This window comes from Platalea leucorodia, assembly GCF_965183815.1.
Source record: "Platalea leucorodia genome assembly, chromosome: W".
Classification (NCBI taxonomy): Eukaryota; Metazoa; Chordata; class Aves; order Pelecaniformes; family Threskiornithidae; genus Platalea; species Platalea leucorodia.
Window position 1 is genome coordinate 45,535,483 of NC_138859.1, and position 14,002 is coordinate 45,549,484.

Below are 14,002 nucleotides of genomic sequence, written 5' to 3' on the forward strand. Positions count from 1 at the left end.
ATTATCAAGAACACTGAAAATTACAAACATATCTTGGGATATGAAATTCCCATGGATCAAGCTCCTTCCAGAGAAGCTTGAAAGGACTATTAAAAACCTGGATCTACACAAGACCACCAACACAGCATGTGTACACATCAGGGGAAAAACTCCTCCTTCCTTCGGCCTTATTCTATTTGTCTGTGCAATAAACTCAGCGCGCGTGCCAAAACACTCATTTACTTATATTTGTTTACTAATACACCAGAGCTTTCTGCAACTTGCCCTTTAGAAAATAGCTGTTGTATTTCTTGCTTTAGCTTAGTTCAACCAGGACAGCATTTAAAAACAAAACAAACCCCTCAAAAAATCCCCCCAAACCAGTCCGGGCTGAGGAGCGTTACTTATTATTTACAGCGCAATTTATTCCCTCTGCCTATACGCTCTCTATATTCCTCCGCGCTTTGTTTCTGCGCTGGAGGTGCCTCTCTCCAGATGGTCAGGAAGACTGAAGCACTGTCATCTCCTTGATGAAAATGGATACCTTCCTGCCTCCATTTTGAAGCAGGCAGCAGATCACAAAATTGGCAGAGCGCCTGCTCCGACGTTCGCAGGTCACAGCGAAAGGGAAGAGAAATCCACCAGCGAAGCACGGCCGCGGCGGGGCCGGGAAGAGCGCCCGGCCCTCCTCCGCCGGCATCCCTCGGCCGGGGCGGGGGGAGCAAAGGTCTCATTAAAGGGAAAAACCACCCCAAACCCACAAAAACAGAGAGCAAAAGGCTGAGGGCCGCGGGATGCTGAGTAACATGCCCGCAGGCTTCGGGGCCCCCCGAGCCCAAGAGAGGAGCAGGGCCGTGGGATGGAGGCGGGCAGCCCAGCATCGCATCCCCGGGCGGTACAGCAGCCCCCCGGCTTCGTGAACCTGAACGTCGCCCGCGCAGACAGGGCCAAGAGCAAGCCCCATGTCACAAATCAAAGCAAAAGTCTTTTTTTTTTTTTTAACACAGCGCCTCAGCCGAGGCTGACGCGGGTTTGGGGTGCTCAGCATCGGGCACTCAGGAGGAGAAATGCCGCAGCAGCCAGGAGCGAGCCCCGGGAAAGCCTGAAGATTATTTGGATGGGTAAAACAAGCGGCAACGCCGCTCTGCACCCAACCGGCCAAACCAAGCCACGGCGAAGCCAACAGCCCGCGCCGCCGAGGAGGAGACGGCGGGTGGGACGCAATCGCTGCCATCACGCTGGTATCGCAGGAGGGGACCTTCTACTCGTGCGTCAGCGTTTAACTGGATCAAAGGCACAAATACCCCACAAGCAATAGCCAAACCCTGCTGCCTGCCTGCACGAGGGTGGGCAGGGGCAGGGGCACCCAGCTCTGGGGCGAGCTGTGCCGTGCCAGGATGGGATTTTGGAGCCGGGCGGCCGTGTGCTCTCGCCGGGCACCGCCATCCCAGCCTCCGCCGTGACAGCGAGGGACTGGGGGGTCTGGCCATCGCAGGATCGGTCCCTGCATCCATCCGTCAGGGCAGGCACCAGCTGCGACAGCCCAAAGCATCACCTTCAGTATCAGCACCTTCAGCATTGCCGTTTCCAGATCAGCTCTCCCCTTAGGATGCTGAGCGATGCAGAAAGCAAGCTGGCGCGGGACGTTAGTGACGGCTTCAACCTCGGGCCGCGGGGAAAGTCCCTCTTGACCTCAGCCCCTCTGCGCCTCGCAAAGACGAGTGCTGGGATTCAGCTACGGGAGGGGAGGTCAGCGACAGAGGCCAAGAGGCTTTTTGAAAATCAGGAGAGCCATGGGCATCAGTCAGCCCAAACCTCCACTCTCTGGCCAGCGGGAGGGTCAGGGGATGCCTCCCCCAAATGCCCTTCCCAACCCTGCCCTCTCCCACTGCTGCTCCCGCACCGCCTTCGAAAACGGTCCGTGCAAGTTCTGCGGGTACCAGAGAACAACCCTGAAAGCGCAGAGGGCTTCAGGAAAGGTATCCGAATGCCAGGTTTAATGCTGAAAGATTAAAGATGGACAGGTACGGGGGGGAAAAAAAGGGTGCTTGAATACACCCAGTGCCCAGACAGAGAGGAAGCGAGCACGGAGGTTGGACAGCAGCACGGACCTCCCAGGCAGCACGCTGGCTGTGCTGGCGCTTCAATGAAACAGGCGTCGGACACTTCTGCGCTTCCAAACAAAGCCTCTGCGGAGGCAGAACGGGCGCCCTGAAAGACCAGCTTCCCTGCGCCGCGGGATTTATCGGACAGTGATGTCTCTGCTCCGCCGTATCGTGATATATCGAACAGCTTGGGGCCTTCCGCTCGGCGCACGCCGGTGCCTGGCACGGGGTTTTCCCTCCGGGCTGCACCCACGGAGCGGGGAGGGTCTCTTGGGAAGGGCGGTGCCTGCCCTGCCCCGCCCTGCCCCGCCCCACCACGCCCTGCCCCGCCCCTCCAGCGCCACCCATCCCCGCCCCGGCCGGACACGGGGTGCCCGTGCCACCGACTTGTGAGAGCAATCGCCCCCCTACCCAGAGGTGACCGCGTCTTGCTCTTGTCCAAGCAGACCCCAGCTGCCCCCTTACTTGCTGCGCCCGAGGCCCCCAGGCTTGCGTAGAAGTTTGATGCGCATTTCAGAGGAAAAGCGGTCAAAACGCCGTGTTTTTAACGCATACAGCGAAAAGCTACAGCTCTCTTCCCTTGCGCTCATTTGACGGGTATCCCGCAAAGCTCCCTGACTGCCGGGGAGGTTTCCCAAGGGACAGGTGAACACCTAGCGGATGACCTCATCAGTGAGGTAACGACTCCAGCGCAGCCCAACTACCGCACGGTACCCGGGAAAAATGAGATGGGCCCTGGCCTGGAAAGAGATGAGGAAAAACCCTCCCGTGTCCCCTGGACGGTCCCTTCTCCTCCACCTCTCCCCACACACCCCAGCCCTCCCGCTCACGACGATATACATTCAGCTCAACCCGACGCCTGGTTTTTCCCATTTTCCTGCAGCCATCCAGCCTAACCGCTTTCAGACATGACTCCAGCTCAACAAAAATTACGCCCGGAAAGGGCCCCCTCCCACCGACGGAAATTTGGCTTTGCACCTCAGCTTTCCGCAGTACCTGCAGAGCCTGAGTTATAAAGGTCTAACAGCTCCCCGTACACGCTGTAAAGAAAACGAGTGTGGGTTTTATGCCTCTTGCTGACTTATTCCCTAATTTATGAGTTTGCTTCGTTTCGTTGCTTGTTGTCAAACTGAACCGTAAAGCTGCAGGGTCAGAGTCTCCAAGGCGGGTGCCTGAGCTGCGGCGGCCCCCGCGCCAGCGCTGCTCGCCCCGCCGCCGGGGCTCAAGAGGAGCAGGCTTCAGAAAGAACCAAAACCGGGAGAGCCGGCACTTCACCGAACGCCAGAAAGCCGTGGTGGCGGCGGCAGGCCGTGGCGCTGGCTGGGGATGCAGCCCACCACCCCTGTTAGCCACAGGAGAGGCGCCGGGACAAGGTGACAATTCAGTCCGGGTCAAACGCCTGCGGGGATTTGCCTCTCCAGTTCTTTGCAGCTGTATAAAGACACGGAGCGAAGGCTTTGGCACGCACCAGCCCGGGCTCTCCCGGGCACGCTTGGAGGTCGGGAAGGGAAGGGAAGCATCGGGAGGAGCAGGGGAGGGCGGACGGAGGCTGGCGGTCATGAAACGACGGGAAAAAATAGCCAAAATAAATGCCAGCTTACGAAGCGTCATGTAACGGGGTGTAACTCTTCCTCGCGAAGGACAGATACTTGATTTATCCTTCTCTTGGTTTTACAGCTGAATTTTCACACGGTGAAAGCCACTGGGCTGAAGCAAAGGAACTCCTTTTGCTGTGACAGGCTCAGTCATAGCAAAAATTTGAAGAGATATAAGGTAGCCTTTTAAAAAAACCATGTATTTCCTGAAGAACTGTCACTCTTTCAACATAAATATTCATTATTTTCAGATTTTTATCACAGTGGGATCCTCATGTTATCACGACATTAGCTAAGAGCACACACGGAAACTCCTCTCGCGTCAAAAGTGCGCAGAAGTCTCCAGGCTCGTTTCCCTCTGTATCATCGGGACTGCGGTGTTTTCAACAGGCCATAAAGAGCGCGCAGGGGACCATTAACTGGATGAACAACATTCTGACTGGCCCCTGTCTTTTTGTCATTCTTCCACAAAGCAACGTTTAAAAAAGCAAGAAGCGTCTTATTTAATCACATCAATAATCCGTCCAAAAATCTTTGCCAGATAATTTTACGAAGATGGAATTGCGCCGATAGCCCCATTTAAACGGAGACATAAATTACCATGAGTAAGTGTTGATAAAGAAAACAACCCATTAACTTGATCCAGAAGAGTGAAAGTAAAATGGGTTAAATTTATGGCACTGATAAAACCGGTAATATGCTGTCTCCAAAAAGGCAAAAGAGAGTAAACCGCAGATGTGTACAAGTGACTTTCTGATTTGACGGAAAATATATTATAGATTTAAAGATGTTAATATTCTTAAAAGCGAGCCTGAATTTAGAAAATCACTCTGACTCATGCTGGGAGGTTTGAAGAGATGATGAATAACGATCTGGGAAAAACACGCCATTCTGTAATATGACATGATGAAAAAATTATCACATTGTTGCCATTTTTGGGAGCCTGCCTGCGAGTTCCAAACACCTTTTCTTCTTCAATTCTTCCGGAAAGCTCGCTGCCCTGCGAACACGTTTCCAACATCTTTCATTTTTCAGTATTCAAGAGATTTGGTTAGGAGAGCTGCCGATGCGGCCGGCGCTGCCCCAACGCCTCCGGCCAAGCCGAGCATCCCTGGATGCTCGCGGGCTGGATGGACCATGCGCTCAACCCTTGGGGATCTGGAGTCTATCAAATAAAGGATAAACGGCCTTGGAAACGCTATTAGTAAGTCATAATATTAGCTACGGAATGAACTGGAGGTGTGCTGGTCAGTGCTGGCAGGGGCTGGGGGGGAGAAACCCCAGCTCCACGGGTCAGGGACGCGGCCGCCCCTCGCAGACATCACCAGCGGGGATGCGTGCGCTTGCCAAGTACCGGGAGATGCCTCCAGCACCGTCCCCCCGACCCACCGCGGCCTCTCTCCATCAGGATGGCCGGGGGCAGCTGGCTGCAGGTGTATGGAAACCCAGCCCCAGCAAGGAGATGCGAGAGATTTGTCTTCTCCCCTTCCGTCTTGGCTCTTCTCCTCATCTCCCTCCGCCTCTCCTCCGCTCTCAGGCACTGGCTGTACCGTTGCCAGAAGATTTCAAATTTCCCCTCGAATTGAAAGGTGTCTCCATTTCTCGGCTCGCGAGATGCTCCATGCGAGGCAGGCTGGACGAGAGGGCATCCCTCCGCTGCCACGGCCGCGGCGGTGCAGCGGGGCTCGGGCAGCCCCATCCCGGCCTGCGCCCGCAGGGTGAAATTAGGAAAGATCTATTACCTGGCACACACGGCACAAACGTAAAGCACAGGCTGTAAAACACAACCGTGATTGAGAGCAGCGTATTTCCATATACGGAGCAATCCACTTAAAGAGGTACCTGCTATAAGGAAACATTTGTGAAGAGAATAAACCCATCAATCAGCAGTCCAGAGACTTTAAAATACATGGCGAAACTCCTTTAAAATTAAGATCTCAAAGAGAACGCATATTAAATTATAAGTGCATTACCAAATGGCAAAGCGTACTGGCTATCAGAGCTGTCAGGAGGAATAAACCTGCTCGCTGGAACAACCTGCTCTGCGTTAGCAGATGTCAGCTTCGCACAGAGGGGAAAACTCTTTTAAGCGAGGACCTGGCCAAGCAGACAGCGCTGGGTGCAGGAGCCTCTGAGCCTGCGGCACCGGCCACGCGACGCTGCCTTTTCCCACCAGCCTCGCCCTGGTGGTACCTGTTGGCTTCCGCTGACCGGGCGGCACACGTGGGAGCCACGGACCGACCGCGGCCACGTGCGCTCGCGGGTATTACAACTTTCTTTGCCACAACCTGTTTCCCACTCCCCCGGCCGGGGCTGCCCGCAGCCGCCTCCCGGGCAAGGCTGCTCGGTGCCTCTGCGGCCCGGGAACTCCCCGTCCGCACCGGGCTGAACGCGGGACCCCGGCAGACGGGTGCGTGCCGAGGACGGCACTGCCCTGGGCAGCAGCGGGGTCCCCAGCCAGAGGATGCAGACGGAAACGCTCTCACCAGCAACACTAAAAAAATTAAATGCAAAAAAAAGAAAAAAGAAAGACTAAAATACCACTATTCCCTCCTTTATAAGCATTTGAGGGACACGCTCAGCTGCTGGCCTCGTTCCTCCCAGCTCTGCCATCAGACCAGCGACTGCTCTGCCAGGCTAGGGATGAGTTTCCCCAGCTTTTAGTTAAAAAAAAAAAAAAAAGAAGAAGAAAGAAAGAAAAAAAAAATCTGTACTTTCATATGCGTGAGGAGCAGACCCCCCTTTCCGTGGGCTGACCTGTTCCAGGTTTCCAGCAGAAGGGCACTTTTCAAACCGCAGGTCCCTAATTTCGGCCACATGTTGCAGCGGGCGAGCGGGGGGAGAGGAAGAGGAGCGGGGCGCGGGGGCGGCGGGCGCTGATGAAAAGAGCAGCCCCGCCAGTGAAGCACATTACCAGCCCGGCCTGGAAGGGGCCGGAAGGAAAACCCACCCACCTCACCCTGCGTTTATTCTATCAACCTGCAATTGCAGCAATCAAAACCAGATGTCGGCTCTTCCAGATCTTTCTCACAGGACAAACACGCGAAAGGCCTCGGGCCTGGCGTTGCCATCAAATGGTAATTGAGACCATATGAGCCCCAACGCAGAAAAGCACATGCAAACCACCCCCCGGCCCCGTGAGAGGTATGAAATTGCAGGTCCCGCTGAGCCGTTAAGTGCACGGTGCACCGTGAAAAACAAGTGTACGCAGCCAGGGTAAGCACCTGTACGGCCCGCCGCCCCCGCCGCCGCGGCAGGGCCCGCGGGGGGGCCCTCCGGGGTTAACGACAAAGGTTGGTTAGCGCTGCGGAAAGCCAGCGCAGGTGCGGGACCGGTCACACCCCCCCCCCGTCGCCTTTGCGTCGCAGCCTGCGCCACGTCCTTTAATTGACGCCGGTTCTCCGTGTGTGGCGCACCCAAAACCCCGACTCCGGGCTGCGGCCTGTGCAGCAGGTTTAGCCTCCCGATTATCTCCTCTCCTGCTGCTCTCGTTTATTAAAAAAATTCATCAGGCTCATCGACTGTAACCTCACGCCCCTCGGCGAAGGCTTTGCACCAGGGACGTTGGCACGGACGCGCTCCCCGCGCCGGGCTCCTGCGAGCGCAGGTTTCGCGCGGGACTGGCCCGGCATACGCCAAACGTCCCGGTTCCCGCCCGCTGCGGCACAGCCGAGCGCCCCGCTGCCCCGCCGGGCCCTGGGTTTCCTCTCACTCGCACAAACGCCATCGAGTAGGAACTTGCAAAGGCTGACGTCGACTCGAAAGCCGCTACAAAGTGCCAGCTTTACAAACCGCAGCTCGTTTTGAGGTGAAACGCTGCAATCTGGACCAAACCACCTATTTGCTGCACGCTGGTTGTTCCGCTCCCGCTGGGAATCGCTGCTCGCACAAAGAGCTGCCCTACGCTCCGCATACCCTAAACATTAGCTGCCTGACTTTTTTTTCCCTTATCCCACCCTATATGATCCTCTAAGTCCTCAGATCCTGTTCACTTAAAATGTCTTCCAGATGGGACTGCTGAACACTGCATCTTGTGAACGCCCAAAGTTAAAAAGGGGTCAACTAAATGAGAGAAAAAAAAAAAATTACAACATTATGTCATCCCTGTGCAGTAATACACACTCTAAAAAAGCAACAATAACATAAATAGACCCGGAGATTTTCTATTCAGACTCTGATTTCTCTCTGCCATTTGTCTTTATCACGCAGCTGTCCCGGGTCATTACCAAAGCAGCGCAAGAGCGAACGCCACCAACCCCAGCCGGGCCAGGAACCGCAGGTGGATCCTGCTCTAACATGACATCGACAGCGCTTTGCTGGGATCCTGGACAACCCAGGAGGCAGAGCTCGCCGAATGGTCCCACCAAAGCACAACTGTTTCCAACAGGCGTTAGGGAAAGAAAAGGAAGAGCGAGAGGAGCAAGAAGAGGACAACACCAAAGAGCGGCTAAGGAGAGATTGGGAGATGGCCACCGACGGCAGGAGGAAGCCCCAGGGACGAGGAACGAAAAGAGGAAAGCAAAGCAGAAAGAAAAGGAGAGTCAAATCAAAATCCATAGAGAGGGAGATTTAATAACTAAGTAGCAATGGGCCATAGTGATTGCACAGCAGAAAGGCCTCAATGTTTTATTTAAGAGTACGTTACAGAGGGGACATGGCGAAGGGGGATGCCCGGGATCCCGGCACCACCAGCGGTGAGACCAGCCAAGATGGGCAGAATCGAAGAGCGGCGTCAGGCACAAAACCTTCGGCACAGCCGAGTGACATGCAGCTGAGCATGGCTTTGCCATCCGTTTGGTTATTTTCTTTCTTTCTTTCTCTTTTTTTTTTTTTTAGCCACCAGGCCACATGGATGTGCGCACGGGAGGATCAGCCTCCGCCGGGTCACAGGGACAGGAGCAAGGGAGGCTTTGAGAACCAGAGAGCCGCCCTGACGGCGCTCCAGGCTTGAGCACGACCCTGGCCGTGCTTCTCCGAGCCACGAGCCTGCCCTCACCAGCCCTGCTGGCATTCGGAGAACGCACGGGGGAAGGGATGGAAAGATGCGCCAGCACAGAAGATGCAACAGAAGATGCAACAGAGGCTGTGGAGGAATGAGAAAATTATAGATTTTGGAGACGCTGACTCCATGAAAGCCGATGAGGAGCTGGCGACTCAAGAGTGGAGGGAAAGAGTTGGCTCCCTTACCTGACCTGGGTAAACCAACACGCAACCCTCGCGGCGAGCGCTGGCCAGATCGGGGAAGGACCCCGAGGATGCGGAGGGCAACGGAGAGGAGCAGGAGACATGTCCAGGAGGAGAAGCAAAAGAGCAAAATCGAGAGGGAGTGCGTAGGAAGAAAGGACAAAGAAACAGGGGTGTGACCGGAGAGATGGGACAAAATTAAAAAATTAAGCCAACATCCTGCAGTTACCAGGATTTCAACAGTTGCAGATGCTCAGCAAGGCAGAACCAGACCTCCAAAAAGCAATAAAGAGGGAGCAGAGGGAAAAGAGTGGGAAAATAGAAATAAAAGTGACGATGAAAAGAACAAAGGTGCCACTTGGCCGAGTTCCAGGGGCAGTTTCCATACGTGAATTCTAATTCACTTTTCACGTCAGATAGCGTGTTTTTAAGCATTTATTTTTTTAGTAAAAGATTTCCCAGAAGAGACAGAGAAAAGGAAAAGGACCATTCCACTCTTTTTCCTTCTTTCGGGATCTGCTTTCTAACTTCCTTTTCTCCACTGCATTTATTGAGAACCATTTTGTATTGGGTTTTTTTTTTCATTTTCTATGCTCTGTTTACAAATACATGCAGAGACAGTGAATGTATCAGACATCTGCCCATATTTTCCTCTCAAATCTCTCCGCAAGAAAAGAGCCTTAATTTCACAATCTTCCTGTGTTTCTGGTCATTATCTACCTAGCACAGTGTGATCAAATAATTTAAAGCATATACAAACATTAATTAGACCTTATCTGTTTGCCTAAAGTCCTGACGCGAGCTCCTGAGAGCGGTGGGGTGCGCACCAGCGGCGCACCCTCACCGTGGGCGTCAATCAGAGGAGCTGATGGCGGGGCTGTGACGGTCATCAGCGGGGAACGAGGGGAGCCAAGCGGGCGCAGGCTGAGCTGGGCGAACTGGGAGGGACTGGGACAACCCAAAGGAAACCGTGCTTCACCGGAGAGCGCGAGGGATGGAAATACCCCCGTTCAGGACTAAGGCTGATGGAGCATCCCCAGGGAATTGGCTATAAACTCCTCTGCTACGGGCTACGCCGGCAAGCTTGCCATCAGGCGCCCCGTGCCCCAGCTCCAGCTGGGGCCGAGAGGCGGATGCCCCCCCCGCGCGCCCCCCAAGAAGCCGGGGTTTCGCCCAGCGCTCTGCGTCAACTGGGGAACTCCAGGAGCAACTGGATGCTCAACCCGCTCCAGTGGAAATGAAGGTGTCGGTGAGAAGGAGCCCAGGCCGGATTCCGCCTTCCTGCGGTTCGATTTTTAGGAAGAGGTGGGTCCTGATGCGAACCCAGCGCCTCGGGCCCATCTCGGGTAACGAAGCACGAGCCGTGCCCTCTGCGGAAATGTCTTCATCTCCGGGAACGGCGGGAAGTGGGGTGACAGCGGTTTCAGGTGCCGAGACACAATAAAAACAATGAGGAAAGAAAATGTTTGCTTTTTATGTCAGCAGAGATGTCAGTACCCATTAATAAATCTATCTGCTAAATCTACTCTTATTCATGTGGGACATCACCAAGTTAAAGTAAAATAAATTATCTTTAATTAAATGGAATTGTCGTCTTCCTCCTGCTATCATCCCCAATTATTACATCCTAATCAGCCCTTTTGGGAGAAGGCATGAGGGAAGGCTGAAAGGCACATTTACTATAAACAATTTCTCTCTCTGTCAAGAGATGGAAATTTTATTTTAATTATTGTTTAGGACTATGATTTTCACCCAGTTTCTGATGAAAGGGATTAAAAGTTGAAAACGCCATCATTCAAAGAAAGAAAGAAATCTGTTCATGTCATCGCCGCAGAGCAATTTCCTCCTAGTCCCTCCTACAATTAAAGCCCAGAGCAAGGCAGAAGCAGTTAGGAAATATGCAAGTCATTTGTTTAAACTTCTTTATTATGATTTCCAGCGGGAGATTTACGTTATAAAATATTTTGATCGAAAAGGCGAGGTAAATGCATTAGGTTGGAGGCGAGGGTGGGAAAGGGATGCTCGCAGGCCAGCTCCCGCTCCGCTGCCAGTGAGAACCAGGCCGGGCGATACAAAGATTTACGCTCTGCCCAAGTCCAGGCAGCAGCACTACGCTTAAATAAATGCATCCGAAGTTTGAACCCCTTAAACCTCATTTCTTGGGGATGAATCGCACTTGAAAAGCAGGCTGCGAGCCGGGGCAGCGCACCTCGTGCTGGGCAGGGGCAGCGCTCTGGAGCAAACCTGATTAATATCGGGAGTATCGGGACTGTGTGAATCTGCCCGCTTTAAGCGCGAACGTGGGAAATTCAGAAGGCTGACATGCAGATTTGGGCTCGGCTGAGTCTGACTCAAACTCAAACTCGGTCATGCGAAGATGGGCGGATTCACATCGGAAAGGAAAAAAAAAATAATACTGCTCTAAAGCTCCGCCGGTTCACAGCCCGAGCTGCACACAGCTGTATTTGAGAAGTTTAGTTTGCTAGTGTTTAAAAAGCACTTTGAATGAAGGGTACTCTCGGGGTCTGATTTTCAAACACGCTCCGAGTTGTGTTTTCCCCATTACCATGACTGCATGTAAATGAAGCACTTGTGCCCGCGACTCCGCTGCGCCGCTGCTCCGTAATCCTTTGTACACAGCCGGGCTATGCAATCACCGTAATTGTGCACACAAATTAGGCACACAAAACAGCCCAGGCACAGGCTCGAGAAGCGAGCCTTACAAGCGTGAATAGTGTCACATACTCAAACACGCCAAAATCGGGGGCTGCGATTCAAACCCATGGGCTCCAGTTGACTCGGACGGCCCGGGGCAGCCCCAGAGCAGGCGGACGGAACCGGCAAGGACACGGAGCGGAAACCCTCCCCAACGACGGGAAAAACTTAAAAAAGAGAAAAAGCACAACAACAAACCAAAAAAAACCCCAAAACATAGTTTTCTTTCAGAGTTTAGCTGCTAAATAGTATTACTAAGGTATAATACTGCAGCTTAGATAACTGCATTTAAAGGAAAGCTAATGATAAATACATATATTTTGAAAAATCTCAGTCTGCTTCATCCGTATCAGAAAGAGAACTCTGCTGATCAAAAACTCAACGGCGTTTTAAAACCTCCTTTATTCGCTGCCAGCACCGATAGCCGTTTTCTAGCTCGGTTTAGCTTTTAACAAAGCTGGGCATTTAACGATGACTTTTCACAAAGCTTTTAGCAATGACTGAGCGTCTTCATCTTCCGCTTCGGTTCGAGCTCGCCGCTGAAATGACCCAACTATTAGGTAAACAATAAAAATGTAACCCAAAATATTTTTAGAGGACGCCTTACGACCATCATCTGCGCTGTGCCCTTCTTGAGCCTAACGCTGGCTTACCAGAAACCTGCTAAGATGTAATTCTTAAAATAACCCCTCAAGCAAAATTTCCCAATGATGCATCAAGGCTTTTCTAAAGTTATTGCTGTTCAACATCACCAGAAGTTAAAGCTGCACTTCTCTAATTAAATCTAAGGCCCTGTACTGGTTTTGAAACACGTTCCTCTCTCTGCCAATTTTATTTTCGCTTGCTTGTCAACTGTGGAGTCCCCGAGCACACTCTGAACAACTGCTGCCCAATTAGGAAACAAGATATATTTCAGATAATAAAGGAATTATTCACCAGAGAGAAAAATACAGATTATGACAAGAAAAGGAACAAGGAGGAGCCACCGAATCCTGATTAATTAATGCAACTTTTTTTTTTTTTTAAAAAATGCACTTTTCAGGGTGTAGCACTGTTTTCATTTAACACTGCTTTGAATTGCCGCCTACAGAAGTTAAAAAAAAAAAGGGAAAAGAAAGAAACCACAGCTATACAAGCCTGCTGACTTCTTATAAAAGAACCAGTTTTAAACTTGTTTACACTACTGATTCCAAATGAATTCAAGATGGTGGCTAGTTAAAGAAAGGGAGCCCATGCCAAGGATTTTGATCAAAGAACTTCAATTCAACAATGTTCAGTTTTAATTGACCACTAATTAAGCTACATTAGTCAAAGAAAAGTCTATATCACTTCTGAGTAATGAAGAAAAGAATTCATTTAACCCTGTCCCAGCCCTCCTTCAGCCAGCTTACAGAAAAGCAGCTTCTCAAGTACCAGCCTTGGAAGCATTTCCAATATTAATACGCCAACGCTTTTTTTTAAAGAGAAAAAAAAGAGTGTCGGAGGAGGGCGAGCTTTCCCAGCTCGCGTTCCTCCTCCCGCGGGCGAAGCTGTCTCCGGGCAGAGGCACTTTCGTCCAGCGAGGAATAAGCGAGCAAGGGGCAGAAAACTCCGTAAAAAGGTCCCCCCGCGAGCAGCAGAGCCTGCGGAGCCGCTCCGCGGACCCGCGGGGATGCTGCGCTCCTTCCTCCACGTGACAAAGCCGTTGAGTCATGCGTGACTCCGGTTCGAGGATGCCAAAGGAAACCTAGGCCTAATGAAAAGTCGGCTGCAAAATTAGGCTCTGAAACGCATTAGGGAATGAAATCTTGTTTTTCAATTTAGTGTTTATGTCTTTTAGAAGTCTGCAGGAGCAGATGAATTAAAGGAACCAAACAGACGCCGACAGGAGCTAGCGCGGGGCAGGAAGGTTAGAGATGGCAACGCCGAGAGACGGCACGGGGACAGGCGAGGTTTGGAGAGACGCCGAAAGTTCCCAGTCTTCCCGTTCGGCAGCGAGGGAGGGAAGTTTGCACGATGCAGCGAAGGACGCCACGGCTTCGCGGCTCCGCGGTGTCGCAGCGCTCTTTGATGAGGGCTCTACTGGTGGCCTTAACTTGCCTTATATTTTATCCTAATGATTTTTGGCAACAAACTACTGCATTTCATAGAATAGAATTTAATGAGTACCGTATCTTTTTTTAACATTCTGCCAAATGCTCATTAAAATGCACTTGTTTTTGCAATGCAATAGCTAGCTATATGAAACCAAAATATTAATGCAAATTGGCATTTCTAAGTTTAAAGCGGTATTTGCATAACAGGAACCAAACATGGTGCAAGCTGAAAGAGAGCACACAACACAAATGCCTCTTAACACCATAATTATTGCAAGGAAAAAATGATGGTTTGTGCACACCATCACGAGCTCCAGGATAAAGCATCTGCCAGTTTGCGACACTGTTA

The 14,002-nt window shown here is 52.1% G+C and overlaps 1 protein-coding gene across 6 annotated transcripts in view; it reads right to left on the minus strand.

The window, feature by feature from the left end:
• LOC309601856 (transcription factor 4) overlaps positions 1-14,002 on the minus strand; it is a gene marked incomplete at its 5' end in the record, with an annotated part of 235,706 nt that overhangs the window by 42,376 nt on the left and 179,328 nt on the right. The window lies entirely within an intron of this gene.